The sequence below is a fragment of the Monodelphis domestica genome, chromosome 4 (assembly GCF_027887165.1).
Source record: "Monodelphis domestica isolate mMonDom1 chromosome 4, mMonDom1.pri, whole genome shotgun sequence".
NCBI lineage: Eukaryota > Metazoa > Chordata > Mammalia > Didelphimorphia > Didelphidae > Monodelphis > Monodelphis domestica.
Window position 1 is genome coordinate 1939582 of NC_077230.1, and position 14057 is coordinate 1953638.

At 46.3% G+C, this 14057-nt stretch overlaps 1 protein-coding gene across 2 annotated transcripts in view; it reads left to right on the plus strand.

The window, feature by feature from the left end:
• Window positions 1–6474: 6474 nt before the first annotated feature.
• Window positions 6475–14057, plus strand: part of TMPRSS2 (transmembrane serine protease 2) — a 119143-nt gene continuing 111560 nt past the window's right edge. The window contains exon 1 of one of the 2 annotated variants that reach the window (XM_056825952.1): window positions 6475–6568. The gene's annotated coding sequence lies outside the window, so the exon portion shown is untranslated. Of the gene's footprint in view, window positions 6622–14057 lie in introns of both variants that reach the window. The other variant, XM_056825951.1, reaches the window with a different exon arrangement.

The following is a 14057-nucleotide window of genomic DNA, read 5'->3' on the forward strand; positions in this document are numbered from 1 at the left end:
AGCGTTGTGACCTAAATTAGATTAATTATTGGTCACTATGGATATCCCAAATAATAAAATAAAAATACCCAAGTCAGTCTGAAATTTTATGGTGATTTAATTAATATATTGGAAAGAAATTAAGAAGAAGGGAGAAGGAAAGGGTGAAGGATTTCTCCCTCCTGGCTTGTACTGGGCAGGAAGATTTGGGGATCTAGAAAGTAAGGGTTTGGAGTGTGAAGGAGGAAGGGATCAGTCTGAACTCCAAGAGGGCTCAGCCAAAATGCCTGAACCTGAATTAGCTCAAGGGCAAACTCACCGCCAAAACCCAGACAAATAGCTGACACCACGCCAAGATGTTGGAATGCTCAGCATGCTGCCAGCCAGAGAGGCTTCTCCAGGAAAAGAGCGAGAAGGGAGGAAGTGATGTGTGCCTTATAGAGACAGTTTTATGTCACTTTCCTGCATCTCATATGTACCAGTGATAGCTTAGCTTGGCTTAGGACAGCCCAGGGGTCTGTCAGCTGTTTCTACACATGTCTGTTGAAGGCCATCTCCTCAGATAATTAAATCTTTGAGTATTGTGCAGACATTCCTGATCTTGTTAAACTAAGTAGGATGGAACAATGTATAGTTCCCAAGACTTGATTCTGTTAAACCAAGTATCTCCACTGTTTCTAATCAGGAAATAGCTAAATCAGATCTTCTAAAGTCTGGTCTGAGTAGGGTGGAGCAGTTTTAAAATTCACAAAGGGGGGAACTGTTGTAAGTATTATAAGATTATCTTTGCTACAGAGCAGAAGATCCTACTGGACAGAAACAGGGCCAAGATTTTGGAGCTCTGAGAAGGCAGTTCCTGGTAGAAAGTTGGCTTCTCTGGAGGAGACAAGGGAGATGATGGAGTTGTTCTCTGGAGAAGGAGAACTTTAAGCTGCCGGGAGACTGGGACTTACTTTCAAACACATTTGCAGCTTCTGGGAAGTGTTTGAGGTTGGATGCACTCTACAGGTGGACTGTATGAGTTAAGCCAATTCTCCCCTCCCTGTTCCTGTGTGATCCTGTGTGCTGCTGGTCTTTTTCTACTGGGATTTCTCCAGACCCAAGAGGATATCTGTTGTGAGACTTCCTTTGGCCTTGTTCCTGTACCTACAAACCCTCCCCCAATTTTAAGTAGTAATTAAAGAACTAATTAGAATAGTATAGAAAGTTGTTAGTGGGGTTTAGTACACTGACTTTGGGATTAAGATTAGATCTTCCAATTCCCTTCCCTTGATTCCCTTAGCTTAAATAAACTGTTAGCTTGATATAATTATATGTTTTACCTAGTATTTTAATATAGTTACATCAGGTCATACAGCTAATAAGAATTAGAAATGAGATCTGAACCCAGATATTCTTAACTCCAAGCCCAACATACAACAAGTACTCTTGATCATACATTTTTAGATATGAATTAGCTGACTTATCTTTGAGGTCATCAAATACTACCCCTCCTTTTCCAGGTAAGAAAACTAATGCCCAGAAAGGTTATGTGATTTGTGCAGGGTCATAAAGCTATGAAGTATCTGAGGCAGAATTTGAACCTAGGTCTTTTCTCTAAGTTTAGTGCCCTCAACCACTACACCAAACCATCTTAAACATTCCCACTGTCTTGACAGTAGGAAATAGTATCCTGGAATTAATCCTACAAGATTTCCTCTGAGAATTTGCTAAAAACAAACAACTTTCATTGTGAAAAGATGGTTTGCCCACAGAAATAGAATCAGAATTAATTAAAAAAAACTTCAGTCAGTCATGCTTTGTTTTTCCCAGTTACGTGTAAAAACAATGATTAGCATTTGTTTTCTAATATGTTGAGTTCCAAATTCTCTCCCTCCCTGCCTACCTTCTCCTCTCCCTGAGATGAGCCATGCTTTGAGAAAAACACTTCCTCTTTATGTAAAGCTGAGCAAAGTCCTCTTGTGTCACCCAGATATCATGGACTCCAGTTAGAGATACCTCCGAAGAAAACGGCAGTGGCTCAATCATGTGCCAAATATGCTACTGCATTTAGGTACCACGGTTAGTAAAGAAGGAGCAGAGGCTGCTAGGGACTCAGTGGGCTAAGAGCCAGGCCCAGAGATGGGAGGTACCGAGGTCACATCTGATCTCAGCCACTTCCTAGCTGTGGTGACTCTGGGCAAATCATTTAACCCCCATTGCCTGGCCCTTTTCAGTCTTCTGCCTTGGAACCAATACCCAGCATTGATTTGAAGTTGAAATGTAAATGTAAAGGGTTTAAAAAAAGAGTAGATTGAGCAGAACCAAAAGATAGTATGTAAACAGACAGAGAATACTTTTAAAGAACTTATTTTGTTCCAGGAACACTGGGCTTGGCTTTTTGTAAGTTATAAAGATAAGACCTGGAATGGCATGACAAGCACATCTGTAAAATCTAGAAATGCAATATGGTGGTGCTGAGATTCCACTGGAAACTTTACTTCAAATCACTTCTATGCTTTGGGGTAGCTATTGTAAAAATGGAGACTTGAATCCAGGACTTCAATCCCCAGAAGTCCTTGCTCCACTTCCCCAGAATGCTTTGTAATATCACTGAATTCTCACCTGGGCCGAGATGGAGATGGGGTATTTAACCTGATTGGAAAGGCTTTTGTCGCTTTTTTCTTTCGGGTCTTTCATGATGTAAGTGAGGTTGTCTAGGCCTCTCTGGCCTAGACACATGCTTTTCTTACTTGTACATTCTTAAGTTCTTAATCTTAAATAAACCTCTAAAAATATAATACTATTTGCAGAGAGAAACTAATTTCTGCCCTGCCTCAGTTCCCCCAAAATTTTAATCTTTACACTATGTGATTCCATGGATAGAACCTGGAGCCTGGAATCAGGAAGACCTGGATTCAAATTTGACCTTAGGCATTTACTAGCTGGATGACCCTGGGCAAGACACTTCGATTTGGAGTCACTAAGAGTCAGACAGAACTGACCAAGAACAATACAAATTAATCAAGTCATCAATTCTACTTTTGGAAACAAAGGAGAACAAAGCTACCTGATTGTATAGTTAGACTAATAGATGCTTGATTCCAGAGATACCTGTATAGATAAATTAGCAATGCAGGTTAGAACGGCAAAAATCTGAGAAGTCGAATATAGCAACTCAGGCTCTATCTGCTTATCGTTGGTCTTGAATCCTGACTATTGCTACCAGTTAGCCAAGGTGAGTCAAATACTGAAGAGACGGCATTCAACAGTACTCCCACAAACAATTCTGAGGGATTTATGAAAAAGAAAGCCATCCACCTCCAGATAAAGAAATTCATGTTGGAGTAGGACTGCAGATGAAATTATCTTTCACTTGCTTATTTGGGCAAATGTTTTGGGGTTTGGGTTTTATAAGACCTATAAAGATGTGATAAGACATTTATAACCCAGACTGAATTGCTTGCCAGCTCTGGGAATGGGTAGGGAGGAAGGGAGGGAGACAATTTGGCTCATATAACTTCAGAAAACTGATGTGGAAACTTATTAGTATATACAATTGGTTAAAAAAAATAAATAATGCAAATTAAAAGCACTAAGACCCAGTATTTTAAATTGGCCTTTAGTTACAGAATGTTTTTGGAAACAATATGCTGTAGGATACCATTTCATATGTTAACATTTTTAATATTTTTAATGGATCGCATAATTTTAAAAACACATTCTTTTTCCTGCTCTGATCATCAGCATTTTAGCAGATGTTTTTCTGGATCAGGACAAGGACCCCCCCAAATTTAGGTCGATTGGGGTCTGTTGCTTATATGTTATTCATATGTGTTTTGCTTTGTATCTTTTATGCTTATTTTATTTTATAATCACGTTTAGAGTGCAGAGTAAATCCAGAAGTTGGAATGTTCTTGATCTCCCCATTTTGCGGCTTTCTACCTCTTTGCAGGACACGCTTGTCTCTTTCAGTATGTAAAATTATGTTTCCAAACTAGGAGCTTATTATTTCATCTTCACATCTCATACATGGGTCCAGGAACATCTTTTCCAATAGAGATTATGGAAAGAAAACAAGAGAACTACATTGAAGGCAGATTCGAAGGTAGGAAACCCTTGCGATCACATGAGCAATTAGTGACCAAAACTATTTTCTCCGACAGGTAAGAGAACAAGGGAATGGAAGCCACCGAGTCCTTATATAGCTCCCATGGACGCAACAAGAGAAACAGATATATTTTCTATTAAAGTTTGATATTAGATAGCTCTAGTACTGTTGGAAGCATTAATATAAAAAAAGTCCCCACTAGGTAAAGAATTAGGGACCGGGGAAATGGATGACATCAATCCCAATATTTCTCATGAGATTTTTCATGTTCAGGAGTGTATCCCGATGACTTTGGTGACTTTTCAGTCCTAGAAGGGAAGGATTGAGGAAGAAGCTCCCAAGGAATACATATATTCTCACTCTATGAAAGTGGGAGATACTTAAAGAACCAGCCACAGTCCAACTCCCTGACTCACCAGTGTTCTAAGCTATCGGGACATCCCGTAAAAGCGAATAATACGACTGTGCTATCAAAATGACAAAAAGATGGTTAAATCTTTAAGGTAATATTTTATCTTTAAACGATTACGTGTCAAAACCATTTTTAATCACGCATAGATATATATTTGTTAAGTTTTCAGCCCCCAATTCGGTCCCTTCCTCGTTCCCTCCCTCCCTTCCCTCTCCCTGAGATGGTTGTGTAATTTCCATATTAGGTATTTTGTGGAAAAGCTCTCAAATGGGAAGGGAAGGAATGAAGGAAATGGAATCTAGCCTGCTTCCTTTTGCATCCACTCTCCAGTTCTTCCTTGGAGGGCACGTGGCGCTTTTCTTCTTGAGTCCGCCATGTTCTCGGGCTGCTGTGTTGCTGTCTGTCACTGTGCACAGCATTCTTGTGGCTCCGCCGGCTTCACTTTGAGTCCCGATTTTTCTGGAATCGTCCTGCTTGCCATTCCCTACAGCACAGTTATATAGCCCAACGTGCTGCCCCGTTGCCCAGCGGATGGACGGACAGTTCCTCAGTCTTCCAAACACAAATCGCTCTTTTCAGTATTCGCCAACGTAGAGCTTGTTCTGCGTTCCCAGGAAGCTGGAGCTGCCGACTCTGGAACTTCACCTTGAGGTAGATGTTTTCTGGCCAGCCCGGTCAGGGCTTGGACTATCCTCCTGCCCGGATTTTCTGATTCAGAAATTCAGTTCCAGCTCTGGGACTCAAGCGTGGCATTCTAACACTCAGGACCCAACTCTTCAGGGTTCCCAGTCAGCAGGCAGAAGGAAGCATCCGTGGCCGTCCTCAGCCTTACGACATGCAAGCTGCATCTGATAGCCAACGTGGCTGGTTATACACCAGGAAGGGCCCTGACGGATCTATACCACAGAGAATTGACACGAGTTTAGCGAAGTTACTGGACCTGTTTCCTCCTTTCTACAATGAGGGGGTTTCAATGACCTTGTCCAAGTCACTTAACAGGGTCTGCCTCTGTTGCTCATATGTATAAGCTTGTGGTGGCCACATGAGCCTCTGTCCTGACTAAAGCCTTCTTTCCCTACGCTGTCTGAGGTTGCCACGTTCTGAGCTCTGCCCCAGCAATGCGCCCATTGCTTCCAAGACTGGACCACTGAACAACCATTAGGTGCTGACACTGACCCACGGCTCCCTGCCTGAACCAAACTAACTGGAAGACGCTCTGTCAGCCTGGAAAAACAGAAGAGCCAGAGTAGTGAGCAGAGGTCAGAGACAGCGACTTGGCTGCCATCCGGAGTCTAAAAGGCTCTGGGACTGGGGAACAGCCTGTCTGTGAGGATCACCTCCAAAGGCCACTAGAACCCGGGCCTCCGTCCGTCCGTCTGTCCTTGGGGAGCTCAGCACAGGGAAGGACGATTGATGGACCTCAACAGCCAGGAGGAACCCAGAAGTCCAGGACGGGATCCTCGGGGACTGGCTGATGCTGTCCGATGCACACCACAGGGAAGGGCCAACTACGGCCTGGGCTGCCCGAGAGAGGACTGACGCAATGGCAGACATTGCCAGGACAAAAAGGGGGCCATTTGCTAGTCCTGCCTAAACTGGGATTCCTTGAGTCCCCTGGGGTCTGCGCTTCAGTCTCAGCCCAGGCTTCCCCGGGGCGAGTTCTCGGGGCCGGGGCAAACCAGAGGCTCTCCAAAGCCCAGCTGACGACCTCGAGCCATTTTGTTCAGATGGTCAAAGCCTCAGCAGCTCCCAAAGTGCAGTTGGGCAACTGAGGCAGAGGGTGATGGCTGCTTGCTTGCCCCACTTCCTCGGTATTCCCAATCTGGGGGCAGTAGGAAAGCCCACCGCCGCTCTCCTCTCTTCTTCCCGGGTCCCTGTGCAGTTCACAGGCTGGTCCCAAGAAAAATGAAGTTCGGCCCCCAGCGCCCAGTCCTGGGATGTCCTCCGGCCATTCCCGGTGGTGCGGAGCTCTGTGAGGCGGGGCGCCACCTATCAGGTAAAAGAACCCGCGGGGTGGGAGCCTAGGAAGGAGGAAGAAAGGAGGCGGAGGAGGAAGTAGCCGGAGGCTCCGGAGCTGGGGGAGTTGAGTGAGTTCACCTGTGCTGGGCCGGGGTGGGGTCGGGTTCAGTCCCCGCCGCAGGTAAGTGATCCCCGGGGAGAAAAGAAAAGGGATCTCCGGGTGCCGGCTGGGGCTTGGGGGCGCCCCCGGAGAGCTGCTTCGCTGGTGCCTCTGGAGTCTCGGGTCCAGGCTGTGACTCCCAGCGGGTGCAGCCAGATTGCGGGCGCTGCTGGCCGCCCCACGAGCCCAGGGCTCCTTCCCAAGCGCGCAGGCTGATGAGGAGGTGCTTCCAGCCCCGAGATCATTGCGGGGTTTGGCTGGGGCGGCGAGAAGGGAGGGGGCGGGAGGAGCCCTTCTGGTCCGACGCTGCGGTCCCTCGCTGAGCTCCAGCTGCCCCGGCCCCTCTCCGTGTTCACCGCTCTGGGAGCCTTTTCTGCACCCACCTTCTGTCTGTCTGTCTGTCTGTCTGTCTGTCTGTCTGTCTGGGCACGGCTCGTGGGAAGCCCGAGGCTTGGCTGGCTAACGCTCGGCGGAGGAAGCCTCCCTCCATCCATGTGTCCTTTGGCCTAGGGAAGGAGTGTGGCTCTGGCTGCGGGTCACTTTGCCCGAGAAGGAGCCCGACTTACTTCCTGGTGGGTGAGGACGGGCGGGCACGCTCTCCCCCTCTGCCACCTCGGGGACTAGCAGCGAAGGGGAGAACTCGCTTTTCTGGCTCGGCGGGTTGTTTCTCGCCGGAAAGTCTGGGCAGGCGAAGATGCCCCGGCCGTTCGGTGGGGCGCTGCGGCTTTTTAGTCCGCGCTACCTTTAGAGGTCACTTAGCAACCTGCCCGATGCTGGCGGAGCCTCCTCCTCCGAAGGGCTCCGGGGAATGGGACCTCGACGTCTCCCTTGGCCCCGGCTAACTCTCGTTCAAACGGACGTTGTCCTCCAGCCCTTGTGGGGGCTCCGTGTGAAGGCGGCGGGGGGGGGGGGCAAAGGGGGGTCACTGAAAGGACCCGCCTCTGCTTCAATCTCGGTTCGTTTGCTGGTCGGAGGGAGCCTTTCAGAGGTGTTGAGTTACGTGATCGAATCAGAAAAGGCTGGACTGCCAATAAGCTAATCTCCGGCCAGGAGGAATGCCATTGACTTCCTTCCAAACGGCCTTTGTCTGCTTTCCGCTCCCCCCCTGTGAAACCGCCCCTTGGAAGGGGTTCAGGCTGGCCCTTTAAAGGGGGAGACCCAGAAGCGCCCTCCTTTGCCGAGGAGCCTGTGTGCCTAGTTCCGCTTCGAGCTGACTTCCCGCCCGAATAGCGGAGCGATACTGCAGCCCTCTGAGTGGAGGACCGGACGGGGAGAGTTCTCCGACGGGCGCTTCCGAAGGGTTTCCCCAAGTCTCTCTGGGACGCTGCAGCCCACGGCTACATGTTTCTGGGAGTGTTCCCGCGGCTGCCATCCGTGGCCCTTTGCTCTGGGGTCAGAGACCAGCTTTTGGGAAAGGGGTGTACGTGTGCAAGTGCGTATTCATGTGTTCCCTCCCCCCTGCCCCCCTTGTGGGTCTATTCCGAATCCCTGCCTTAGCAGGGGGGTAATGAAGGAAGGGAACCAGCATTTAACCACCTGCTTGCTACATGCCAGGCGCTGTACAAATATTACCTCATTGTATCCCCCCAATAACCCAGGTCCAGTGACTTGCCCACGGTCTCCACTTAATCCATGTCTGAGGCGGGAATTGAACCCTGGATCTTTCTAACTCCGGATTCAATCACCTCAGGCTACGGTTAAGGCTGACTGATGGCCTCAGCGAATTGTTCTGAACCGAAATGTCGACCTGACCTGGAGTGAAATGGCTCATTTTGATATACTTATTTCCTCAGGCCCTGTGACTTCAGGGAACCTTTCGGCAAGGCAACTCCCCTCTGCAGATCTCTAAGTTCGGTCACTTATACTTTGAAGGGAATTGCTTAAAAGTCCTGAGTTCCAGTGTCTTGGCCAGGGTCCCAGCATCAGACTGTAGATGACACGAGATTTGAACCCTTATTTGCCTTGCAAACTCTCCTCTTGTGTAGGCTGTGGTACCAGCCATGATGCTGAATTTTCCTTTTGCCTCATTTCAAATGACACTCTTCCCATTGTCCCCCCTCAGGCTAATCTGAGGCAGTTCAGAAAGCCAGACCTAGAAACAGGAAGTCCTGGGTTCAAATTTGACCTCCTGGCTCTATGATCCTGGGAAGGGAACTAAACCCCAGCTGCCTATTTACTCTTCAAGTTAAGCTCTTCAATGCACCCCAGTGTCATTTCCTGCCTACTCTTCTGCCTTGGCAGTGCCACTTCTTATGGATTCTAAGACCCAAGGTAAAGGGTTAGAAACAGCAGGTTAAGCTGAATAGCTGGAGCAACCTTGCAGGGAAGGACGGTGGACTGGTGGAAGTTTGGTAGCTTCTGATAGCTGCTCAAAGGCACCCTCTGCTTAGTAGTAGTAGTAGTAGTGTCTCGGTAACCGAGGATGACGATTGTGTTTGTGCGTTTTTGTGCACAAAGACACTTGTGCGTGAAGATTTAAGTGGAAAAGCCGATGCACAGAGACAGTCCCACTCTCTCGGCGTTGGAAGCCTGGGTCCAGTGGCACGAAAAGTCGTTAAACCTGGAGACTTCCTCAGTGGCATTGGATGGCCGTGTTGTCTTTTGTGCTCCAACACGCCCTGAGCACTCCACAGTGCTTTGCTGCGTCGCCATCTCAGCCGTTGAACCTTCTTGTTGGTTTCTTCCATCTGTTCGGCCAAAGCACTCTTCACATGCTGGGTGAGCAAGGCCCTAGTTCACCAGGGGTCGAGGACCCGATGGCTACCCTCACAAGGTTTAGCTGGCCTGTCGAAGCCGTTGCCTGGGGTGTGGCCGCTGCCGCATGCTAGCAGCTACTGGGAGCCACAAGTGAGAGCTGGGTGTCAGGTGGGGGTCAGAGGTTGGAGAGCTGCCCTAAGAGGGCATGACAAGCCCTCCATACCAGAGATACTACCCCTCCCTGAACATATACCCCATATACCCTCTGCTTAGTAAGTAACCAATATATGAGATGTGGTTTTGAGAGGTGGAAGGAAGTCCAAATTCACCCAGTCCAACCCCGTCCTTTTACATATCAAGAAACCGAGGCTCAAGAGATTAAGTGACTTCTCTGAAGGTCCCTTTAAAATGAGCCTATTTGAATCCAGAGCCTTCCACTTCAGTCTGGTCTTAAGGTTTGGATTAAGTAGTGCCCGGACTTGTGGGTCCAGCACTCTATCCACTTGCGGGGCCACCTGCTGCCCCAACTATGTGGCTCAGAGCGGCGATTCCTTATTTCAGTCAATTCTCTGCCCTAATTCTTTGGGGTTTTCTTGCCAGAGATCCTGGAGCTGTTGGCCCTTCCTTCTCCAGCTCATGGCAGAGCTGAGGACACTGAGAAAAAGAGGCCCAACTGACTTGTCCAGGCACGCAGAACCAAGTACCTGAGGACAGATTTCAAGGGTCTCCCGACCTCTACCCCAGGGTCCACCATCTCCACTCTACTGCCTGCCTGCCTGCCTCACTAGGGTGCCTCGGCCATTTGAAAGGGTGGAGTAAAGTTTGGGAAGGAAATAGATGAGCCTCCGACCTACAGAGGAAATGACACTGGGGTACATTGAAGAGCTCAACTAGCATTTATTTCATTTAATGGCTTTTGATATCACTTAGTATGAAATGAATTCACCTTCTATAAACCTTTAGACAGTAGAGGCTAGTCGCGGCTGCTAATTTACTATTAGCTTAAGAGTTCCTGCCATAAAGCTTTGTATGGGAAGTAGACCTCTTTTACTATCTTTGGAACCTTAATAAAGATAACAGAAGCAATCACAGAGCTGTAAATTGGCAATTTATTACTAGGACTGCTTTCCTAGGGATATGTCAGTAGCAGGGTCCTCAGACTTGACGGCTCAGAAAGAGGACTTTGTTTACCTTTCTGTCTCTCCTTAAGAATGATTTTCTGAAGGTGCCAGTTACATGCTCAGTAAATTGCTTGGACCTTGTGCTAGAATTTATAACTATTAACTAACATACTTTTGAGTATGTGGATTTTGTTAATCGATGATTTGTATCAATTGTTGAAAGCCTTAACAGTTGTGAACGTCCACAAGATACCTGTCATCACAAACTGGAGTGAGGAGGCCACTGACTCTATTTGCCAGTTTTCAGCTCAGAATCATGGCCCAGAGATTCCTTTACTTCTTACAACATAGAACATCAGAGAACAATTCAGCAACATGAATACTAGATTCTTCAAAATTATACTAGGCTGGGGGCAGCTGGGTGGCTCAATGGATTGAGAGCCATGCCTGGAGACAGGAGGTCCTACTTAAATATGGCCTCCGACGCTTCCTAGCTGTGTGACCTTGGCCAAGTCACTTGATTCCCCATTGCCTAGCCCTTACCACTCTTCTGCCTTAGAACCAATACACAGTAATGATTCTAAGGCAGAATGTAAGGGTTAAAAAAAAAGTTGTACTAGGCTCATGCTAAAACATGATGGGGTTAAGTAAGGTAAATTTTAAGTGACTAGGAAGCCTGAATGTAGGAGTTCAGTGGAAAGGATTGTAGTCAATACCAGAGGACTCCAAATGGATACTGCCATAATAGAATATAGTAATCTATATTCACAGCCTCAGTGTCTTTCCCATTTACCCTACATATACAATCTGTTGCCAGAGCCCATCATTTCCAGATAGACGGTATCTAAATTCCATTCTCTTGAAAAAAAAGAGGCAAAAGACCTCAAGGAATTTATAATCTAAGGAGGGAGACAACATGCAAACAAAGATATACTAAAGAAGCTATCTACAGGATAAGGAGGCATGAAATAAAATGGGAATTAAAAGAGGGAAAGTACTAGAATTAAGAAGGGTTAGGGAAATCTTCTTCTAGAAGGTGGGATTTTCATTGGGATTCAAAGGAAACCAGGGAGATCAGTCGTCAGCAGTGGAGGGGGAGCCTTCTCGGCATAGAGGATAGCTAGGGAGAATACGCAGAGCTGAGAATTGGAGTGTCTTCTTTGAGAAAGAGCATGGAAGCCAATGTCACTAGATGAGAGAATAGTAAGTAAGGAGAGTGTAAAAAGAAGGGAAAAGTAGGAAGGGGCTAGGTAATGAAGGACTCGCCATGGAGCAGTTTGTATTTTCTGCTGTAGGCAACTGGGAGTTACTGGAATTTACCAAGTAAGGGATGTCATCATTAGACTTTTTTTTTAAACCCCTGTCTGTGTTTTGGTTCCAAGGCAGAAGAGTGGTAAGGGCTAGGCAATGGGGATCAAGTGACTTGGCCAGGGTCACACAGGGAAGAGTCTGAGATCAGATTTGAACCTAGGACCTCCCATCTCTAGGCCTGACTCTCAATCCACTGAGCTACCCAGCTGCCCCCAAAACTTTTTTCTTCTGACCCCTCTGGCATGAGCATTCACATCCATTCATGCAGCGTTCATGCAGCATTAAGCACAAAAAATGGTGTTCTGGGTAAGATGAGCTGGTTTGGACGAGCCTTGGGGAGTGAATTCTCTCTACAGAAAAGGAAGATTTGAGAATCAGGAGCCTAGAGATGATAATTAAATCTAGGGGGCCCGATGAGCTAACCGAATGAAATATAGAGGGAGAAGAGACGAGGGACCAGGACAGAACTCTTAAGAGATGCCTATAGTTAAAAGGGTCTGATCTGAGAGAGGATTCAGCCAAGTAGAGAGAGGAGGAGTAATTAGATAGGCAGGAGAACCAGAAGAAAGTGATGTCCTGAGAATCTGGAGAGAAAAGAGTAGGACTGATCCAAAGTGCCAGAGGCTGTAGAGGGTTTAAGGAGAAGGAAGCTGAACAAATGCTTATTGACCGACTGCTGTGGGACATGGAGATTGAGTTACTTGAGATTAATCTAGTAGCCCATGCAAGAACTCAGTGACGGGACTAGAAATCAGGCGAAGTAAGCAATTCTTACTTAAGACAAGCATTCTGACATTTGAATTGTGAACCAATATGGAGATAATCGAAAGGATTTTGTAATAGTTAATATTTCCCAGTAGAATTGGAATGGTTAATTGAATGGCCAACAGGAAAAGGAATTGAAAGTAGGCAGCTTAAAGTCAGGAAGTCACGACAAGTACATCAAACATGCTGGAGGTCTTTCAGGAGTTTTAAACTCTGTGTGTGTGTGTGTGTGTTAGATCCCTTCGGTGAAATCTATGCATCCCTTCTCTGAATATCAGCACTTTTAAATGCAAAAAAAAAAATACATAGGATTACAAAGGAGTCAGTCTCTCTCTCTCTCTCTCTGTCTCTCTGTCTCTGTCTCTGTCTCTGTCTCTCTCTCTCTCTGTCTCTCTCTGTTGCTGTCTCTTCCTCTCTCTGTCCTCTCTGTCTCTGTCTCTCTCTGTCTCTCTCTCTGTCTCTGTCTGTCTCTCTTTCTCTCTCTGTCTCTGTCTCTCTGTCTCTGTCTCTCTCTGTCTCTCTCTGTCTCTCTCTGTCTCTCTCTGTCTCTCTGTCTCTCTCTGTCTCTCTCTCTCTCTCTCTCTCTCTCTCTCTCTCTCTCTGTCTCTCTCTCTCCAGAGACAAATTCATGGATCCCAAGTTAAAAACTACTGCTTTAGATTTTTTATAGTTATGTAGATTCAAGTAAAGCCATTGTTAGTTATAGCCTTGGTGACATGACAACCAATTTCTTTTTCTTGTTGTATGAAATCCTTCACTTATGAAATCCTTCAAATTGTTTTTTCTTTGAAACTGTTCATTGATGATGTACTTGAGTGACAAATGGCTTTTATGCTTTGTTCACTTTGGTATTCATTGATTTTTTTTTAAATGCTAAAAAACAAGAGAGGTCCATTTAGAGAGGATCCTTAGGTGATTTTTCAATGCAATTCATTCAATGAATAACTCTCGTTGTAGTTTTAGGAAGTGGCTTTCTTACAGCCCTCTTTGCAGCTCTTTTTAAATCTCTTTTGAAGGACGTATTCATAATATGTTGGTGTTATGGGGTTCTTTGTAGTACATGAGCCTTTGACTCTTTAACTTCTTTATGTAAACCTGTGTCCTCTCATAAGTCCACCTAAAGTGCAGTTGACTCTCATTATTGGCAGATTTTGTATCTGTGAATTTGTCTACTTGCTAGAATTTCCTCGTATCCCCCAAATCAGTGTTTTTAATGCTTTAGTGGTCATTTGCAAATGTGCTCAGTGAACAATTGGATTCATCTAATGGACATGTTACCAGCTTATGCCAAAGAAGGCAATGCTCAGCCTTCTTGCTTTAGTTCCCATTCTGTAATCATGTGTCCCTTTCAAAGTCCAAGTTTAGTGCCGGGTTTTTCTTTCATTTTTGCCCCTTTTGTTGGTTTCTTTTAGAATGGCCCCCAAGCATAGTGCTGAAGTTCTATGCAGGGAGTGTTCCATAAGCTTCCTTCAGTCTGTTGGTAGTGATTTTGATGTTAATAAATCAACAATATGGGAAAGCCAGAAAAAGGAAGAGAAAATGTGTTGAGGCCACTCCTGAGAG